The 10,092-nt window shown below is 31.0% G+C and overlaps 2 long non-coding RNA genes across 2 annotated transcripts; one reads left to right on the top strand and one right to left on the bottom strand.

The window, feature by feature from the left end:
• The first annotated feature begins 1,391 nt into the window (after nt 1-1,391).
• Nucleotides 1,392-5,089, top strand: LOC106385907. The gene is made up of 2 exons (XR_007324383.1): nt 1,392-4,783; nt 4,858-5,089. It is a non-coding gene; the product is annotated as an uncharacterized LOC106385907 (long non-coding RNA).
• A 1,097-nt stretch (nt 5,090-6,186) lies between these two features.
• LOC125587988 lies at nt 6,187-9,642 on the bottom strand. Its single transcript, XR_007324382.1, has 2 exons — nt 6,567-9,642; nt 6,187-6,447 (listed from the first exon to the last, which is right to left on the bottom strand). It is a non-coding gene; the product is annotated as an uncharacterized LOC125587988 (long non-coding RNA).
• Nucleotides 9,643-10,092: the final 450 nt, after the last annotated feature.

The following is a 10,092-nucleotide window of genomic DNA, read 5'->3' as shown; positions in this document are numbered from 1 at the left end:
AATTGAAATTTTTGTTTCCATATATAAAGAAAATTTAAATATTCTCTTTCTTCCTCTCAAATGGCTGCAACAAAAATGTAATGTTTCTCACTCTAAAACTCTCCAACCTCTCTCAAATCTCTTTGAACATCAAAACACCAAACTTTAAATCCATTTCACATTTTTTTCTTATGTCTTCTCACTAATTTATCTTTTTTTTGCAGATTTTTCATTACATGGTTCTCATCTTTCACTCTTTCAAAGGTAGATCTATAAATTTTGGATATGTATTATTGTGTGTTTTATATATTAGATTCCAAAATGCTAATTCAACTTAATGTGACTGTTTTGTTTATTATTTAAGCATAAAATTATATTTTTGAAGTTTTTCTTTGTTTTGAAGTCATTTGAATGTTTTTGAATTTGCAGAGTTTTCAGATCTGAGACAGACTTTAAAAGACTTCTCAGAAGACTTTAGGCAAGTCTTCTAATGCATTTTTTTGCTAGAAGCTTCAGGAAGTCTTCTGTCCAAATTGGTACAAATTTTATATATGTATGTGTATGTTTATATATTAGATTCTAAAAAGTTATAGATTCAGCCTAATTTGATTGTTTTGTTTATTATTTAAGCATAAAATTTTTATTTTTGAAGCTTTCTCTGTTTTCAAGCCATTTGAATATTTTTGAATATGCAGATTTTTCAGATCTGAATCACACTTGAGAATACTTCCCAGAAGACTTTTTGAAAAATCTTCAGGAAGTCTTCTGCCCAAAGTAATACAAATTTTGGATATATATTTTTTTTGTTTTATATATTAGATTCTAAAAAGTTATAGATTCAACCTAATGTGATTGTTTTGTTTATTATTTAAGCATAAAGAAATTTTTGAAGTTTTCTCTGTTTTGAAGCCATTTGAATGCTTTTGAATATGCAGATTTTTCAAGATCTAAGTCTGACTTTGAAAGACTTCTCAGAAGACTCTTGAAAGATTCTTGGAAGTCTTCTAATGTATTTTATTCTAGAAAACTTCCCACAAAGTCTTCGGGAAGTCTTTCGAAGTCTTATGCCCAAAGTGGTACAAAAGAATGATGTCAAGTGGAGTTCAAACTTATCTATGTCGAGGAATGATATCTAGCTCCATGTGTAATAGTTTTGTTTATGGTCTGTTTTATGATTTGTATGTGTACTATTTTAGTTTTGAATTCTTTTGTAAACTTGAAGAGATGTTAATCAAAATAATTTGGTATATATGTTCATGTTTTTTCCAAAATACTGGAAATTATTGAAATTATTGATACAACATACTAAGAAACTTTTTTAACCATTCTACCCACTCATAACAAAACACAACAACATAAAAACTTAGTCAAAATTACTAAAACTAAGAGAGAAGACTTCACAAGAAAACTTAGTCAAATTCAGAAAAGATCAAACTTGAAATATAAGTGAAAGTTGAAATTTTAAATCTCATGTAAATTAAAAATTATACCTTATAATCTAAAAAGACACATTAAACCACATGACTTGATATTTTTGAAGTTACTTAACACTTTTGAAAGTTAAATACATACTTTGAAGTTACTTAACACTCTTGAAATTTTAACGTAGAAGACTTCTACAGAAATCTTCTAGAGAAGACTTCTCCAGAAGTCTTCTCGGATTAGTTAGAAACATTAGTAAATATAAATATTTGAAATCTCATAATTATCACCAAATTAGTTATGAATTTTATCCAGAAGCCCCAATATTGTCTAATACACATGAATTAATAAAATAATATTAAAAAGTCAGTTTACTTGTAGAGAAAATGAAAGTTTATTAAACATTGATGTACTTCTACGGAAGCCTGCTCCGAGAAGGCTTCTCACGATATCTTCTATTTAGGTCGTTTTTGCAATTGCAAATTTACGAAGGAATCCATTGTAAATATTGGTTTAATTTTTAATTTAAAAAAATCTCGAAAATGCTAGAGAAGACTTCTCGGATAAACTAGTTAGTTTTGTAATTGACTAAAGTTTTTCAGAAACTTGACTTTTACAGAAGACTTCTTGGGAAATCTTCTCAGAGAAGACTTCTATAAAAGTCTCTGAAAGTCTTCTCAATGTCGCAAGAAGTCTACCTGAAATAGTTTTTCAATTGACTATATTTGACTTTTCAAGAGAAGACTTCTATAACCAAAGGTTTGACCAACACCCGGAATAAAATTTGAGAAGACTTCTAAAGATGTCTTCTTCCAGAAGACTTCTCAAGAAGTCTTCTCATAAATATTAAATGTTTCACTATTATTTTTCAGTTTTAAACGTAACCCACGCAGACTTCTTTCGACAGTGAGTAGACTTCAGGAAAACTTTGAGACGACTTCTATAGAAGTTTTTCCCGAGAATACTTCCTGAGAAGTCTTCTATAAAAAATCAAATTTCTGACAAACTTCGATCAATTGCAAAACTAACCTATTTATCCGAGAAGTCTTCTCTGGGATTTTCGTTTTTTTTCTTAATAAAGGAAAGTTAGAAGACTTCTAGGGAAGTCTTCTTTATGGAGAACATATCTAGGGAAGTCTTCTGAAAGTCTTCCCGAAGTCTTCTGAATGTCTTCGCGAACAGATCTGAGAAAAAAAATGATTTCATACTTTGAGCATGTGAGATTACTTGCTTTGTTTCTCCAAGCACCCAGAACTTCACTGCAAAAGCTACCAAGTCGTTAATGACCACGAATCATGAGTTTCAATGTCTCTATGAACCTTACAAAACTTGGAATCAAAATCTTAATTTTTTTTGGATGAATTTGAAGAGAGAGTGAAAGAGATGTGATTCGTGTGCATATCTAATGAGATATGAAGAGTAAAAATCGAAACTTTGGTGCATTAAGAGCATCAAATTGGTTGTTCATGGTGGTTAGTGTATTGATGGCAATGGTAATATTGTAAATACTTTGTAAAGATAAGGATGATAAGGTAAAAGAATCATTTTCAAAAAAAAAAGAAAAAAATATAATGACATTTTCGTGAATAACTCGAACTTCTAGGGTGAATAGAAAAAAAAACATGAGTTATTTTTGTGTTTGATTTAAAATTTTAGGTCATATTTGAAAAAAAAATCTCTTGTTTTTATCGGAATAGATTAGATAATAAAAAATATAACAATTTTGTTTTATTTTTATTTTTATGTGTTATTTTTTAATGATTTGGAAACTTAAAGGGATACAGAGGGAGTAGAAAAATGATTGACATTATTGAATCTATTCAAGACAAACTTTTATACTTCTACAAGAAAAAAAAGACAAACTTTTATACTATTATTATTCTCAAATATATGTATCCTATGCAAGCATTAAGAGCACATTTATCCCACGTTTCTAGGATGAGTTTTTAGGAAAAAGTGGGTGTGGGTCCCACTGAAACCAGAGAAAACATCTCCAGAAATCGCGAAATAGGAGACGTCTGTTGAACTGTTCGCGGATCCCACTGACACGTGGCGATCCGCAAATGGTTTGATTTTAATTTTTTTTTTAAATTAAAAAAAAAAAATAATAATAATAAAAAAACGTATATGCGATAAAGATGCTCTAATTTATGCACAGTCTTCCGCATTGACGTTTGAATTAACGTTGATGGGACGAGGACGACCCCAATAAGAGCAGCTGCAACGGGAGATCGTTGATGGTCCTTAGCGCATAATCATATGCTTTTGGGATTATAATAATATTATTTGAGCTAAATAAGCTAAGGATTAATCCTTACATAAGGATTTAAAGGATTTGATCCTTAGAGACGTGGCAGCGGGTGATTCGTTGGTCGGCTTTCGTCTTTCGTATACCAAAAAAAAAATCATTTTCGATCGAAGCGGAGAAAAAAAAAGCTCTCGAGGAAAGGCGAATTGGAACCGTCCCGCTACGAAGGTAAAATCGAACCCTTCTCTTGCCGATTTAGGGATTTAGATTAGGTTCGATGTTGTTTTCCTGTCAATTTAGTGTTCGGTTTTGTGTTTTCAATCGATTTGGGGTCATTTACGTTTGAAATTAGGTTTTCGAAAAACTAGGTTTTCAATCGATTTGGGGTTTAGGTCGTTTGTAGTTAGGGTTTGAAAAGCATTTTGGTTTCAAACGATTTGGGGTTTAGGTCGTTTGTAGTTAGAGTTTTGTGTTTTCTGCTCAAGTGTTTTCGTTTGTTCTTAACTCGATCCCTCTGATTTGATAATCTTTGGTGATGATTTGTTGTCCTTTGTTCTTACTCGGGTTTTTAATTGATTTGATAATCTTCTCGTTTGTTCTTTTATCCCTTTACTCTGATTTAGTTTGCTTGGAAACTCATTGTTGATATTGTTTACATTCGTTTCTTGTTTGCAGATGGCGAATCCACATGAACCTCATTTCTTAAAGCTTCTGCTTCCTGGTTTCCACAGTGGCATCGTAAGAACCTCACTCTCTCTATTTGTTTACATTCGTTTATTGATTAGATGTATTTCTTGTTTGATTAACTTTGCCTTTTCTTGCAGACAATACCACTTGGCTTCTTCTCAAAGCACATAGAAAGGAAGACGAACCAGAAAACATGGAAACTAAGATCGGACGCTTCAGATAAAATTTGGGAAGTGATACAAGAAGGCATGAGACTCACCGGAGGTTTGAAAGATTTCGCCACAGCACATGACCTTCGAATCGGTGACACTGTCATCTTCAAACACGAAGGAGACATGGTGTTTCATGTCACTCCTTTTGGTCCTAGCTGTTGTGAGATTCAATATACAGATCCTGACATCAAGAAGGAAGAAGCCGACGCGGGTGATGCTGATGACAATGAGATTAGTAAGTTTCAATCAAACTTGTTTCCTCTTTTACTACATTGCTTCTGCTTTAACTTGTTTTGTCTTGTTCTGCAGCTCACATTGCTTCTAGCTCACGGATGATTTAGGAGTGATTGTGACCGGAAATAGATATCTCTTTTGCTGTGTTTCCTCTCTATCAAACTTGTTTCCTCTCTTGCTAGTTATCTCTTTCGGTTTGTTTCGTCTCTATCAGAACTTGTTTCCTTTTCTTTCCTTTTGGTACTACTGTAAAATCTTGTTGCTACAACTCGAAGTTGCCACAAGTGTAATCTTGTTTCTTATCTTACATGCTTCTCTTATGTTATTTTCGGCTAAGGCTACTGTGTTAAACTTGAATTTGGCTTGTAAACATTTTTAAACTTGTATCAAACGTAGATATTTTTAAACTTCTATCACACTTATAGAAACCATACTAAATGAAACTTATAGTTTTAAGAAGATAAACTTATACATAAGATAAGAAAAACTAATAGAAATTCTTTACCTTATAGCTTATAAATTTTTTTTAAAAAAATTGACATTGTAAAACTTATAGTTTTTAAACTTATACATTTTTAAACTTTTCTTTTTTTGTATCTTTATTTTTAATCATGCAATTAATAAAATTTCAATTTCAATTTAAAAAGAAAAAATTTATTCCTAAGGACTCCATCTTCGGTAACACCATTGGACGAGCAATTTTGATTTGAATCCTTAACTATTCAAACAACAACCAAAAAGAAAAAAAATTATTAAAAAAATGCTAAGAATTCATGGGTTGGTCTCACCATTGCACATGCTCTAACATCTTCACCCCATGCAAAGGTTCCTCGAGCTACTCAATTAACACTGCAAATTCCAATGCTTCGTCCACTTCTGTTTTCTACATTTTCTTTTGAGAACGTTGTTTTCTACAGTTCTTGGCTAAAGTTTTTATTTTTTTTTGTTTTTTTTTTTGCTAAAGGATTATTCTTGGCTAAGTTTGATTTCACATTACATTCTATACTAGCTTCTTCTACCGTGTAGATTATAGATGTGTTAGAAAAGAAAAGAAAGTTCTTTAAATGTATGGCCTTGGTATTTTTGAAGGCCTGAAACGAAGTTTTATTCCCTCAAATTGCAGTCTCATTATATTTTTTCTTTAATTATTGATATTGAATGTTCAATCTGGACTTTTCCTCTAACACTGAATTCTATATATCGCTACATATGCATGTTTTATTAATCAAATATTTAGATATGCTAAGATTATTTTTGTTGAATTTTGTTTAAGAAATTCATTGAATTCCTTAGTGATGAATATTTTAAAATCAAGCTAAATAAGAGGTGAATTTATTCAAAGCCTATAGAAAATTCTATATTTCTTGAAAATGCTCGATCGACGATCAGATTTTACGCAAAAAGGAAAGAAAAACACTTTCTTATCGTTATAACTTTTTGCAATTAGACGTTATATTTTTGGAAACAAGAAAAAATAATAAAAGGAAGCAGAAGTAGATTTCTCTTTTTTTCTGTTCAAATAATGAGATTTCAGCTTGGTAACACCTTCTTGCCTCCGACGTTGTTCTCCTGGGTCTTGAGGACAACCCATTGTTACGGAAGCAGAACACTTTCTTTTGTTCAGTATAACATCTTTGCAGCAGTTGGCAATATCAGATCTGACGGCTGGCAGAGCAGCAGACACCCAACAAATCAAACGTTGAGATCAGGACACGTTAATGAAAGAGTGTGTACGTTGGTTCAAAGTTGAAATGATAATGTAATGATGAATTAATAATATATACCTCTGTTCAAAAACGCGGACGCCTAGCCGAATAATCGGTCGCCTAGGCGCTCGGCGTTAAGGTTCTGTGGCCAATAAGCTCAAGTCAGCTTATTTAATCGGACCCCACTAACTCGGCCGCGTAATCTGATTAATCGGTACTATACCAATTTTTAACCGATCATTCTTTTGGAAGTTAGTGGACGTTATTAGCCCAGCTTGTAGATTAACCAAGGGAGCGTGAGTTTATTTATAGATGTCTCGAGAAGTGTTTTTGTTTATAGTAGTCGATGTGGGACTTTAGGTTTTCAAGTTTTTCCGTTTTTCTTTGCTTTATATTTTCTCATTTGACAGGATTAGAATACATCACACTAAATACCTGTGTTCCAATATTTTACATTTTGACATATCTTATTGGTTAAGTTTTTACCAATAGAAATCTAGAAAGTGTGACTTTGATGATATTATACAAATATATTATATTTGTACAATGTATGTGAAATTAATTTAGTTTGTTTGTCTGACTATTTGTAACCGGATGATATACATTTATTTTAACAATGAAATTTTGTTAGAGCTTAATATATATAGTTTTCAGTATTAGTATATACCCAAATTATCACATTATAATATGTTGTATATTATATATTGGATTTTAAATACAAATAAAATAAAATTATTAATAAACTAGTCCCCGCGTATACCCCGATTTTTCGGTAATTCGCTAGGCTCGGAGCTGCCGCCCGATTAGCGTCCAGCGTAGTTCCGAACATGGATATATACTTTTGACATTTTGTGGACTTCGTGTGCTCGTCTGACAGTAAATAATAGTATCGAGCAGTGTTTCAGTCTTTGCCTCAAACGGAGAGAGAGAGAGAGAGAGAGAGAGAGAGAGAGAGAGAGAGAGAGAGAGAGAGAGAGAGAGAGAGAGAGAGAGAGAGAGAGAGAGAGAGAGAGCAACGCAAAAAATACTATCTATTTATTTGTTTCTTCTTACATAACTATTTATTTTCTTTCTTTGTTATTCTTTATTTAATGGATGAAACATAAATAGCTCATGAAAAAGCTACTTACATTATCGTTATGGATGAAACATAGATAGCACATGCAAATTAAAAATACTTAAATTTATCCAAAAAGTCACTCACATTTGATTTTTTTTTTCAGACAAAAAGGTCCCAGTTTTTTTTCTTCTTTGAAACAACAAAAAGGTACTCACATTTACATAAGTTTGGTTACTAATAATTAACCAGGCTTTAGATGTAGATGGTTTTATTTTTAGGCAATAATCTATTCATTGAGTTGCAAATATTATTTCAAACATTGGTAATACAGTTTCTTATCGAGTGTGCATATATATATATATATATAAAGTAATATACGAGGAAAGTCAGTAAACTTGTAGTAGCCTAAGGAAAAAAAGATAAAAAGAAAGGCTTTTATCTAAGAGAGGGACCATTTTTTGTGGATTTAGTAACTTGTGCCATTTTTTTGCCATTGAAAGAACATTTTATTTGTTAAAAAAATATGGTTTTAGAATCCAAACAGAAATAAAACAACCAAAAAACATAAATTTCTATGAAACGTGCAGTTTTGGCCACTGAATATAGATAATCTTGAGGTTTTCTGCTCTCAATTTCGAGTCTGCACTTTATACATAGTTTACATACCATAAAATGGTAAAGTATTATATATTTTTTATCGGTATACTCTTAAATAACTAAACCTCAAACGCGAAGAGTAATAAAATAAGTAATTTGTTTTGTTGTTCTAGAATTAGATGATTTTAGACCGAGCTGGTGAATATATACTAGACATATATTTATATTTCGAGTTTGCACTTAGATTCAAAAACATATGAATAAAGTTTGCCGGTGATCTTCTTCAAAAATTTGATTCTTAGATATGTATATGCAGTGGAACTAATTTGTTACAGATGTCCATTTTTTTATTGACACTTATGTAATTCACCGAATTTACAGAAGAAGTTAAAAAAAAATAAACAAAACTCATATCAGTGAAACATAAACGAGAATGAAAACACAATTTTATAGAAGTAGAAAAGGAAATAACTTATGGAGAGTCAATAACAAACAAATCAAGAGCATAAAACCTTATTCTCTTTCGTCATTTTACAATCAATGTTGCCTATCTAGTTTTGTTATTTGTCTTAGCTGCAAAACTTAATTTTCTTTTGTGCATATGAAGTCTTAAAAATAATTAAAATGAAATGTAATACGTTAACTCTTCAATAACGATGATACATTTAAAAGACCAACATTTATTTTCATCATTTTACAATCGATAAAAGTTGTAGTGTTTCAAAATGTTAAAATCATTTAATGAACCAACATTATTATAAAGAAACTCACTCCGCGAGGATTATCATCTGGTAGCAAAGACGCCGTATGACTGGGAAGCAAAGACGCCGTATGCGGTGCGTTATAACACAGTTTGTGTTGCCATTCAAACAAAATTTATCCCGAATCTAATTATATAATCAAAACAAAAAAAGAATAATATATCAATAAAGTTTCTACTGTGGCGGTTATGTTTAAAGAACAAAATGAAGTCCCGCACAATCTTCTTGTTATGCATCACTTTTGATGCGGTCAAGGTGGAATTTTACTGTTTTTTACATTTTAATTTTTTTATAAATATGTACACTAACTAATGATCATAAAATTATGAAATAAATTATGTGTATCAGGATACCAAAAAACATAGTTGAAATACTATACTTTATCCAATAAAAAAATATTTGAAACAAAATAAACAAGTTTAGGTTTGGGTATTTTATTCGGATCTGAAAACCTGAATTGGAACTGATCCAAAAAACGGTTCAGATATGATTCACTAGTATAATTGATAGGATCCAAACTTAAACCGAACTTCATTTTTCGGTTCGGTCTTGTTTGGTTCCAGATAAATGTACCTAGGTCTAAATACAATTTTGAAATTTAAAAATACGATATTTTAGATGAGAAAATATGTGGATATGATGAAGAAATTAAATAAAATAGTTGTTTAAATTAAATTAGTATCACTGATATCTTAATTAAATTTTGTGTAAAGACAACTAGAGAAATTATAATTTTTTGAAATAAAATAATTGTCTATAAATCTCAGTAATAGCATATTAAATTTCATATTTCAGATTTATATTTTAAAAATTATATTAGTATTACTGAGTAAAATAAAGTAATAGTGTTAAGATTTGAGAGAAGATTTGTGAGAATGTGTTGTATATTTCTTATTGCTTACACCACTATATATAGTGGTTCATACAAGGTGGAGTCAAAGAGATAATTAATTACAAAGATACTCTACATAATGACATGGTCAAACTCATAAAGACATAAGGTTGAATGGATCTTCCATGTGGCTGGATGTAAACCCCCAATGGACTCTAGTCTTGAACTTGTATGTTCTAGGTTATGGACCATCCACTTCATGATTCATAACACTCCCCCTTGGATGCCATAACCATATAGGATTTGTAACATGCTAATGTTACCTGATTAAAACCTCTCCCGGAAAACCCAAAA

Source organism: Brassica napus, chromosome C5, assembly GCF_020379485.1.
Source record: "Brassica napus cultivar Da-Ae chromosome C5, Da-Ae, whole genome shotgun sequence".
Classification (NCBI taxonomy): Eukaryota; Viridiplantae; Streptophyta; class Magnoliopsida; order Brassicales; family Brassicaceae; genus Brassica; species Brassica napus.
Note: the sequence above shows the minus strand (reverse complement) of the source record. Positions and strands in the feature narration are given on the sequence as shown.